This window comes from Jaculus jaculus, chromosome 19 (assembly GCF_020740685.1).
Source record: "Jaculus jaculus isolate mJacJac1 chromosome 19, mJacJac1.mat.Y.cur, whole genome shotgun sequence".
In the NCBI taxonomy this organism is placed as follows: domain Eukaryota; kingdom Metazoa; phylum Chordata; class Mammalia; order Rodentia; family Dipodidae; genus Jaculus; species Jaculus jaculus.
In genome coordinates, this window is record NC_059120.1 from 47,910,083 (window position 1) to 47,921,728 (window position 11,646).

The 11,646-nt window shown below is 38.5% G+C and overlaps 1 non-coding gene across 1 annotated transcript; it reads left to right on the forward strand.

Annotated features, from left to right (window-relative positions):
• Positions 1–11,227: 11,227 nt before the first annotated feature.
• On the forward strand, positions 11,228–11,358 carry LOC123456165. The gene has a single exon (XR_006634379.1). It is a non-coding gene; the product is annotated as a small nucleolar RNA SNORA33 (small nucleolar RNA).
• Positions 11,359–11,646: the final 288 nt, after the last annotated feature.

An 11,646-nucleotide genomic window follows, 5' to 3' on the forward strand; every position in this document is an offset into this window, starting at 1 on the left:
ATCTTTGGAATTGATCATCATAAACAGTGGAAATACTTGTCTGTTGGAGGGAAGTGACTGATCTCTGTAGCTATCTCTCCCTCCACCCCTTCTTTCCTTTAATGTGTTCCAGCAGACATATTGAACTACCACAGTTTGATCCCACTGGTGCCTGCAGGTGGTATTGTCCTTGCATTGAGGAGTTATTAAATTCTTAAGGTCACCATAGAAAAGGTTCTATTAAGTTGAGTTAATAAAAACATTGGACAAAGGCTTGCAAAGAGCACAGATGTCAAAGCTTCAGGAATGGGAATGTCTCTCATGATATCAGACTGAAAGATTAATTTAAATCTGTCATACTATAAAGAAGATAATGACTTTGCTTTCTTTAATAAAATGTCCACCTATTACTCATGGGTGTATGTGAACACTTGTATAGGACATTCATTTCCTTGGAGTTTCTTTTCTTTTTCTTCCTTTTTTTTTATTTTTTGAGAATAAAATAGACTTAAAAAAAAGCCTAAGGAAAAAAATATACTGACATTAAACATCTAAGTGAATGTTGGACAATATCTGTATGTGTGAAAGCTTAATGGAAAAATAGCTTTATGAACCAGAGAGCAGAAGAAAAGCATGCCACTTCATGTTGGATGTCGAAAGTGCTTCCCTGGAGGAAGCGGTGGTGGATTAGGGTTCAGCCTTTAGCAAATACTTAAATGATGCAGCTTCAAGGATTCTTCATTACAGCCTGTGTACAGAGCACTCCTAATAGCCTAGTTTTACGTTCCTGGGTCACAAATGCATCAAACTGACCTGTGGCATTCATTTTCCATTTCCTCTGGAAGATGAGACACAAAATGAACGATACAAAAGGAGCTGGGGAAATGAACGGATCAGTGGTTAAAGATAGTTGCTTGAGAAGGCTGACACCATGGGTTTGATTTATTAGTACTAACATATCGGCAAGGCCACAAAGTGGTCCATGCATCTGGAGTTTGTTTCCAGTGGCAAGAGGTCCTGATGTTTTCATCTCTCTCTGTACTGTCTTTCTCTCTCTCTGTGTCTCTTTCTCCTTGCAACTAAATAAAATATTTAAAAAGCAAACGGAACAATAACCAATCATTTCAGTTACTGAATTCTGAATTGACAATTTAGGTGTGTTCAGGGTCAGATCTGGAATTCCAGCCTGAGGTATGCAGAGTGTTTGAACTCTGCCTGGGGTACCTGGTGTGACCTTGCTTGTGGTGATGGTGATGGTGATGGTATTTCTCTCTGCATGGACCTGTGGAAAAGGGTCAGCTATTTCTGCCATTATGGAATTTCCCCTGGATCTGTAAGCTTCAATAGATCCCTTCTTCCCATCAGCTGTACCCGATTAAGATGTTCATCCAACCAACATGAAGCCTACTATGACAGTAGACATGTATTTATTGGATTGCTGCATTTTTTTAAACCAAACAGGAGTGCTGATAAGTCTCTATATCTCTATTCTTTCCCCTGCTTTGAAGCCTTGACCTGATTTCCTTTGGCATATTAGTTAGTCATAATGTTATTTTGCATTGAGGTGTATGAGCAAATTCAGAAGCAGTAGTGGGGATGAGCTGACGGCATTGCAGGAGAGAAACTCATATTTTTGAGTAAATATAGGTAGAACTTTCATTACTTAATAAAAGCAAACTCATATACATTATGTATGGCCAAGTTAAACAAGTCTATAGATAACTATGGAGACAGAGTGACTGATATCATAGGTTGTACTCAACTAACTTCTGATAGCCTTCTCAGCCAGAAAAAGCTACCAGGAGCATTTATTTAGAAAAAAAGTCACTTTGTGACAGTTTGTATTAATGTGTGTATACATATACTAATTATGTATATATATGTACCAAATATGTATGTATGTATACACACACACACACACACATACACACACACACACACACATATTTGGTATATATATAGAGACAGCGAGGGAATAAGAGAGAGAATAGTGTGTATGCATATATATATATATATATATGTATGTATGTATGTATACGTGTGTGTGTGTGATGTGTATATGGGTGCACGCATTTCAGGTGCTTACACTTGTGTATGTGTATAGACCTAAAAATCAACATTAGTTGTTGTCCTTCCTTTCTCGCCAATTTTCACTTTTGAGACAGAGCATGCCACTGAACGTGTATCTCACTAATTCATCTAGACTAGCCGACTTGCCAGCCCTGCACTTCCTCCTGACTCTGCGCCGCCAGCACCGGGATGCCAGGTGCTTGCTACTGTGCTTGAACACTATGTGCGTGCTGAGAATCCAAACTCGATCTCTCACTTTATCCATTAATTCACCTATCCAGTTACCAGCACTCATTTTCTTATTTTGCTTTATCCAATGCATGACCTTCTGACAAGCCTATAATAAAATTTATAAGAATTAGCACCAGGATGGTGAGATGGTTTAATGGTTAATTCATTTGCCTAGAATGTCTAAGGACATGGTTTGATTCCCCAGTAACCACATAAATCCAGGCGCACAAGGTGGCTCTTGCATCTGGAGTTTGTTTCTGGTGGCCAGAGGTATGGGCATGTCTATTCTCTCTCTCTCTCTCTCTCTCTCTCTCTCTCTCTCTCTCTCTCTCCCTCTCTCCTCTTCTTTCTCTCTTTAAAATAAATAAATATTTTTTGGAAATACTAAGAAAAGAATTAATATAGATACTTACCTGAAGTGACTTTCTTTCAATCTTAACTAAAAACAGAGATATATGACAAAAAATATCACCTTCTAAGAATAGACTATATCTCCATCTTTGTTTGTCTAGAATACTTTTGTGAGACTCCTGCAAAGTAACTATCTTTCATTATATCAAGTTAACAGCTATATGACTTTTCCCATCCAAAGGTAAACTGTACAATTTTTCTTCTTTCATAAATTGGTCTTTGACCACCTGCTCTTGGATTGGCTAATGGATCCACATAGTGGAATGGAACCCATAGCTGGAAATGTGAAACAAATCAGAACCATATCCAAAACAAATGAGTTTGCTCTCTAATATCAAGCTCCCACCAATCTTGGACTACAAGAGGGCCTGCACCTATTAAATTATATCTAAACTAATAATAGTTTTTCCATTTATTCAGTGATAACTTCACTCTCCACTGGAGAATCCTCTTCTCATTTCAGATGGACGCAGAACCTGAGCAGAGAATCAGCCAATCACACCCCACCCTGGTCCCAGTTCAAACCACAGAGTAACTGGGGAAATGAGCAAGAATGCTGCTTTCTTGGTGAACTTGGTATCAGCAAAAGGGTGAAGAAGATACACACAGAGAACAATTAAATCCTACCAAACCAGAGATCCAGCGACACAGAGGCATTCAAGACCTCAGCACTGAAGTGTACCTAAAATGAACCCAACGTAGCTCAGGAAAATTCACAGAAGAGGGGACAGAAAGATTGTCAGAGCCACAAGTAGGGACACAGAAACATTGCCTCTTCCCCATAATTGATGGCTAACCCCACAATGCACAACCCACAGTCCCCATGGGGATAACTGGCTTCCCCAACCAGGAGGGTCCCTTCAGAGGGGGGAGGACAGGGATGCGGGTCAGGATCGTTCCAACATGTGCTGTTTACACACTATGTATATAACTAATAAAGAAAAAAATGGTAAAAAAAATTGTCTTTGGAAAATACGCATAAGCACTGAAGTTTAACAACAAACCACATGAAAATTAATAGGGATTTTTTTTGTGGGTGATGCAGCTAAGAGTCATTTTTTTCCATTCAACTTGCATAAGTATTTCAATTCTATTTGCATTTAAAAAATCATATAATTTATTAAGCAGTCCAACAAGGGAGAAGTTCATGTTCCTTTGTAAATTACTGTCCTGAGAGTAGGCACAGAGTCTTAATTAATACCCATTAATAAGCTGGAAGCTGATCTATATGTGGATGACATAGTATGATGTGGTAGCAGTTTTTTCAAATTTGTGTTCTTATTTTGTTATTTCAAAATCTTCTCACAGAAATGCAGAACCCAGAAGATATCTGCGTCTGGAGCTTTGACTCCCTTTTGCTGTAACTTTCGATAAGCTTGATAGTGAAGGGCAGCCCTATGTACTCTCCATCACGAACAAGTTACAGAAGGAAATAAACTGCATGTACCTCTCCACTTATAATTTACTCCAAAGCCTACCTTGGGCTTCATGGTTTGAATTATTTGATGACTTATAGGCTTTGAAATTGGATCTTTATTTAATAATTTCAGGAGTTTGCCAAAGTATTGACTTACCATCTTATTGTACAAGCTCATTTTGCAAATATACTTTTAAAACTTTCTGTGTGAGAATGCTACAAATATAATGTCTAGAAATCATTTGCATCTCTATTGTTTTGGCTCTGGTGATCTTATATAAATCTTAAAGATTATTCATGCATCATTGAATTTATCTGGAAAATAATATTTCTGTCTCCAGGGCAGGGAACATAATAAAACTTGTGGTTATATTAAAAATATCTGGGCTTCACTTCTTGCTAGGAATGGCCAAAATTGTGCACAGATTATTTTCACACGTACTATTTAGTGCCTAATGAAAAATAACTATTTTATGTGAAGAGCTATTTTAACAAGATATGTGGAAAATTACAAAGTAAGGTATAATTAGTGCCACCATTTACACCAACAACCTGAAGTACAAAATGCCTACTATAAATAAAATTGCTGCAATAAACATACTCATGTAAAGTGGAATGAAGGAGAAATGTAAGACAAACACTAATCAATTGCATATTTGAGATAAAATCAACAAGGATTTGAAAGACCTAGTGTGTGACTGATGCCAGCCTTTGACAGGAATTCATTCATTTATTAATTTTTCTAGTTACCATTAGTACCTGATTCCTTCTGCTTCATAGGAAATGAGTAGATTTTCTTTCTACAGTCCAAAAATGTTATTATAATAATTAATATTATTTTAGGAATTGGGAAATTTAAAGCCATTTTCTTGTTCAAAACACTAATGTAATTTGTTCTCAAGATTTTCTCAATAATGCATACTTCTTTCTGCCTCTTGTCTGTTCTTTTTATGAGTTACCAAAACAAAAATCCTTTCTTAGACATTGTCACTAGTTCATATATAGAGGTGGTGTGGTAGAGGGAGTGAATTGGTGAAATATTACTTTAGAGATGACTGAGAAACAACAAAACAAACTTTCTGTATATCCTGTGCATGCATGCATCTGGTGCGAAAGGAAGATTAAAACTGAGAGAAAGATATATTGGTTATGGTAGTTTGTATGGAAAAAAGATCCCCATGGATTCATGTGCATAATGACTTATTCTGCAGCTCCTGGTGTTGTTGGAGAAATGTTGTGTGTTGTGGTAAGATTAGGAGGTGGACCTTGGTTGGAGGACATGAGTCAGTGAAGACAGGCCCTGAGGGTTTACAGCTGAGCACCACTTGTTCTGCTTTCCAGCTGTGGTTGCAGGGTGGTGAGCCAGTCTCTTGCTCCAGCCCCTATATACCCTCCCTGCTTTCATGGTCCGTATGCCTGAACCAGTAAGCCAAAGTATATCAGTTTTTCCTTTTTTTTTTTTTTTCCTTAGTGACTATTCTTTTTGTATCAAGTGGAAATTTGTATAGATAGATCAAATGTTGGTGCCATCATTCACCTCCCCCACTGAGGGCCCACCTGGTTGGGATTGCTGGTATTCACTGTGGAGTTGTGGTTTGTAAGAGGTGAAAGCAGCGGTCAGTCATCGCGGAGGGGCAGTGCCTCCTGGGATTCCCTCCCAGCCTGTGGGTCTTACATTCTTTGAACCACTTCTTCCAGAAAATTTCGAGAGCCTTGCTGGGTGTGCTGCAAAGTTTACTTGAGTGTTGAGCTCTCAGCAGCTTCTGGGTTTCTGCTTTGATGTGTTCTGTGTCTCCTCCATGTCTGTTCCCAGCACCCTCCCTCAGGTTTTCAGGCTTGCTGTGAAAGCAGCGCTTTGGCTTATCTCACCAATTCCCCTGTGGTTGCACCTGGGCCCTACCTGGCTGTGCTACAGGTGGTCCACTTGCTAACACGGAGTCAGCTCTCCTTGTCCTGTTGACGGATTTTGGTTGTCCTTGGGTTTTGCTGCTTTCTGAAAAAGAAAAGCATATTTCCCAATAGTGAGTAAGATTAGGATAGATTAAATGGCATAAACATTGTTAATGTTGAGGGGTTTTGATGGGTGCGACCTTACTTTTGGCAAAAGACTAGTGGAAGCTTCACAGCGGAGTCCACAGTCTCGGTCTCCATAGGATGCTGACTTGGTTCCCAGTGTCAGCTACAGTTTCCTTTCCACTGAGCAGATATTTTTGCCAGTCAGAAAGCCACTGGTTACCTACCTTGGGTGGATGTTGCTGTGGCACAGGCGTGTACATCTTGTCAGGAGGGTTCCTTGCATACAGCGGAGTGCCCTGTTTGCTCACAGTACCGTTGGCCATTTTCACCCATCACATCGTGTTGCAGTTTTCAGCACTGTATGAGCGAACCATCTGGGAACCCCCTTTTTTGAGGGTTATTTGGTCATAGCAACAAGAAAGGCAATTCATACAATTATCAGAAACAGTTCATTTGATTTTTTTTTTGTATGTGTGTTTGTGATGTAAAATGTAGTTTTTTTTGTTGTTTGTTTTTTTAAAATTTTTATTTATTTATTTGAGAGCGACAGACACAGAGAGAAGACAGATAGAGGGAGAGAGAGAGAATGGGCACGCCAGGGCTTCCAGCCTCTGCAAACGAACTAACTCCAGACGCGTGTGCCCCCTTGTGCATCTGGCTAACGTGGGACCTGGGGAACCGAACCTCGAACCGGGGTCCTTAGGCTTCACAGGCAAGCGCTTAACTGCTAAGCCATCTCTCCAGCCCTGTAAAATGTAGTTTGAGTGGTGTAGTTATATGTGTGTGTGTTGCTCTGCCTACCCCGTGCACATGTGTGGGGAGGCCAAAGAAGCTTGCTCTCCACCTCTATCACTTGTTTCCATGTTTTCTTGAAACAGTCTCCCAGTGAGCACATAATTCGCCATATTTGGGTCAGATGGGCTTACTAGAAAACACCAATAATTCTCTGGTCTCTGTTACCCACAGGAATGGGATTACAGGTGTGCATGGCTATGCCCAGCTATTTATGTGGGGTCTGAGGAATCGAACACAGGGCAGTCAGGTGCCTCCGACTCTCATTCCTATGTGAAAAGGACACTCACCAATTGTGCCATCTCAGCCCACATCTGAACTTGCTATATAGAATAATTTCAGTTGAATAGACAATATTGCAGGCTGGAGAGATGACTTAGCATTTAAGGTGCTTGCCTGCAAAGCATAAAAACCCTATTTTGATTCCCCAGTACCCTTGTAAACCCGATGTGCAAGGTGGTACGTGCATAGGAAGTTCATTTAGAGTGGCTAGAGACCCTGGCACACCCATTCTCTCTCCCCCTCTCTCTTCTCTCTGTCTCTGCATGCAAATAAATAAATATTTTTAAAAATATAGTGATCCAAGGGGGTGCACGCGTCTGGAGTTCGTTTTCTGTGGCTGAGGCCCTGGCACACCCATTCTCTCTCTCTCTCTCTCTCTCTCTCTCTCTGCCTCTTTCTCTCTGTCACTCTCAAATAATTAAATAAAAATAAACAAAAAATTTTTAAAATATTGTGATCAAAGTATGAAATAAAATAATTCTCTAGGCTATGTAAAGAATATGATTATTAAAAAGCATGCATGAGGCAAGAATTGCGGCACATGCCTTTAATACCAGCACTTGGCAGGTTGTGGTAGGAGGACCACTGTGAGTTTGAGGTCACCTTGATATTCGAATCACAAATTCTAGATCAGCCTGGGCTAGGGCAAGACCCTAACTTAAAAAAAATGAAAAAGTATACAAGATATTAATTTTAACTGCATATTTTCAACACATTAGATCAGTTTCTTCTGGTTACTCAAATACCTTTTATCTTTGATGATCTTGTGCATTAAAAATACTTATTTTCTATCTGGTATAGTTTTGATATTGATACAATATTATTCATTTTTAAGTATCAGATACAAGACAGGAAGTAAATAAGGACGTTACATCCTAGCATCCATACAAACCTTACAGCTAATACCTTAACCCCTGATTATACACATAAATGCTGTCAGATTACTTTTTTAAATATTTTATTCTAATTAATTAATGTATTTGACCGAGTAAGAGGGAGAGAGAGAGTGAGAGAATGGGCACACCAGGGCCTCCAGCCACTGCAAAGGGACTCCAGACACATGTGCCACCTTGTGCATCTGGCTAACGTGGGTCCTGGGGAATCAAACCTGGGCCCTTTGTCTATGCAAACAAACATGTTAACCACTAAGCAATCCCTCCAGTCCCATGAGATTACGTTTAATGGTTAACCGTGTCACTTTTTTTTTTTTTTTTTTTGCCATGGTGTAAGGGCAAGTCAGCTTTGTTCTAGTCACGCGATAAAGGCAGTTTTCCCATGTGTGAGTTCCCATGCCTTAATCAGTTTCCAACAGGCCCTACCGTGGAATACCTCCACAATATGGATTTTAGTGCTATGAAGAAGTGACTCTGAGATAATCTACATTAAGCAAGACATCTGCGTCCCCATGCTCAAGCCTAAGCAAACAAAGAGGAAGTGGGAGCAGAGAACATGTAAGAATGAGAGGAAGGGGAAAAGTACTTCTCAGTGCCGTCATCCAGGCACGGCGTGACTGCTGTATTCATGACGATGGTAATCTACACAAGACCCACACCATACTGGGCCTGCGAACGGTAGGTCATAAATCATGGGGGATACTGTGGTCCCCCAATCCCTCTCTAAGAAAATATTGGCAGTTAATAGTGGCTAAGGGGATGGGAGACATTTTTATAGGGCCAAAGACATGGTAGGAACACATTCACAGGTAAATAATTCCCCACCTCTGTCCATGCAGGCAACCCTGACTAAACACAGTAGGTCACCCTCACACACAGGGGAAATAAGGGACAAGTAGAAAAGAGATTACTTGGGAAAGAGGATTCCAGCAGAAAGGGAGGGGGCAGGGAAGGAATCAAGAGTAGGTAACGGGATGAGATAATGTACTACATTTATATATAAAATTGTCAAAAAATGAGGGAAAAAAGACAATAGTGATAGACCCATTCAGGGTTTAGCAAATAGCCCAATTGAAACTTAGAGGAATTATTTCACAAAACTTCAGCTTGAAACCATCACTGAGAAGAAGTTTTGAATGTGAATGAACTGCATTTTATCCTTTCTTGGACAGAGAGTATTCCTTACATATATGCTGCATAAAATTTTCAGGATAAAATTCTGGTTAATGAATGTTTGGCAATGGTACTAATTGAGGAACATGCAGCCAAGGGCATTTTTCAAATTAATTTGAATGCTATACCACATTATTATTCCTCCTAAACTTAGTCCCTTTGAATGTGGCAGCAGTGAAAGCATTTGCCTCACCAGGATTTAGATAATCTTAAAGCAGAAACATAGTATTAAATAATGTCAGTCTGTAGATTTAGGACCATTAAGTCAGAAACATTCTACTGGGCATATTTGTACCAAGCAAGTTACCATGGTGTGTTAACATCTAGAACTGGGGCGGTAAGGAAGCAAGATGAGTAAAAAGCAGTAGCTACTGTCCACTTCCCAGGTAAAAAAGAGTATAAAGGGAAAAGAAATAGAACTTATCATTCCCTTGGCCTCCAAATTTCCAGAGCTCCGTTGATAAAGGGTTATTGGAATTCTCCTGACCATGAGCCATCATGAAATTTATAAATATCACTTTGAGTTCAAACTATATTTTCAAAAAGAAACAAATTAGAGAAAGAGTATAACTTCAAATACATCTGTTACTGGAGAGATTGCATAGCATTTAAAGTGTTTGCCTATGAAGTTAAAGGACCACGGTTCAGTTCCCAAGTACCTACTTAAGCCAGATGCAAAACATGGCACATGTACCTGGATTTTGTTTGCAATGGCTGGAGGCCCTGGTGTGCCCATTCTCTCCCCTTCTCTATCTACTTTTTAATTGTCTCTCAAATAAATAAATAGTATACATATTAAAATATATACTATTGTATCATGTTTTCATAACATGCATTGGATATACAGAAGAAGAATTCTACACTATTAATCTACTTGAAACAACAGAAAAGAAATATGAAACTAGCTAACTGTTGCTTTCAAAAATCACAAACCAAAGGGGCACAGTCTTTGCAATGTCAAAATTTTCTAATATCTTCATTATGACTATTTTTATTTGTTCACATTATTTTCATATGAACTTCTATTATGATCCCTCCTTTTTTTTTTCAGATGCTATCCTTATGTGAAGCAAGAAAAGGAAATACTAAGACTTTTTAAAAATATGTCTTACCTGGTACTAAGTGTCTTGTGCACATTGTACAACTTAATAAGTACTTGTAATTACTAAGGACAACATATTGCAGGAGCTGTCAAGCTCTAGAGTGGCAATAAAAACATAGGACTAACCTCACTGTATTTTCTCAGATCCCTTTAATTATCATGGTAATTCAAATTAGCCTATATTTGCGAAAGTGCTAACTGGCTTTAATATATGGAGTGAATGTATTCTTTGCATTGTTAAAGTTATAAAGTATACATTTCAAGGATATTTCCAGACCCATGGACATATGCATTCATGTAAAGAAATCTTAGAACATTAAATCATAACTTGACAACTTGTTATGCCTCATTGTTACACATTGCAACCATGTTCTACCTCATGTCCCAATTAATAGTATATCCTCCATGGTGCTTTGGAATGTGCTAGAGGAAGGTGGTAATCAACATTGAAAAAATGCATTAATTTAGATCAAGGAGACAACTCAATTTACAGATCACACAGTACTACTGGTAACAACGCTGTGATTACAAGAAACATTTATTGGATTCAAGTAGAAATGAAAATATAATAATATGTATTAACATTTTAACTCTAGGATCCCATACAACAGGGAAACAAGTTTTCTAAGCCAAATTGGATTATTTCCCTCTGCGTAAACTTTTCATGCTAGCTATTAGAACTTATTGAATACCCTTGAGAAAGTAATTTTAAATAGCTATGTTGCCAGGAATTCAAAATTACACACATACACACACACACACACACACACACACACATATATATTTAAAATAACTTTGTTTCTCCTCTCTCTGCTTGCAAATAAATAAATAATAAATAAAATATTTTTAAAATGTTATATATAGCCAGCCAATTAATCTACTTACCTAAATGTGTTTCTGCAGAAATTTAGAAATAGCTGCCAATGCTCATGCCATTCCGTGAGCCTAGAGGCCAATTGGAGTCATTACAGTCTCCCAAAATGGCTACAATACAATGTCAAATGTTTTCATTAGGCTTCATAAAAATTTTACTGTGACTTGTTCTAAGATGAATGAAACTTGAAAAAGTTAATAAATTACATTAAAAAAGAAATAGGGAATTCTGCTGTCATACACATCTAAGAGACATTAGCAAGTTGAAGCTAGAGTCTTAGTAGGCTCTCTTTCAAAACAAACAAACAAAAAAAGTTTAAAAAATGTTATATACTTCAAATATACCAACACAAGGTAACATTTCCATTTCAAGTGAGAATTGGGAAGATAGTAAGGGAAAAAAAAAA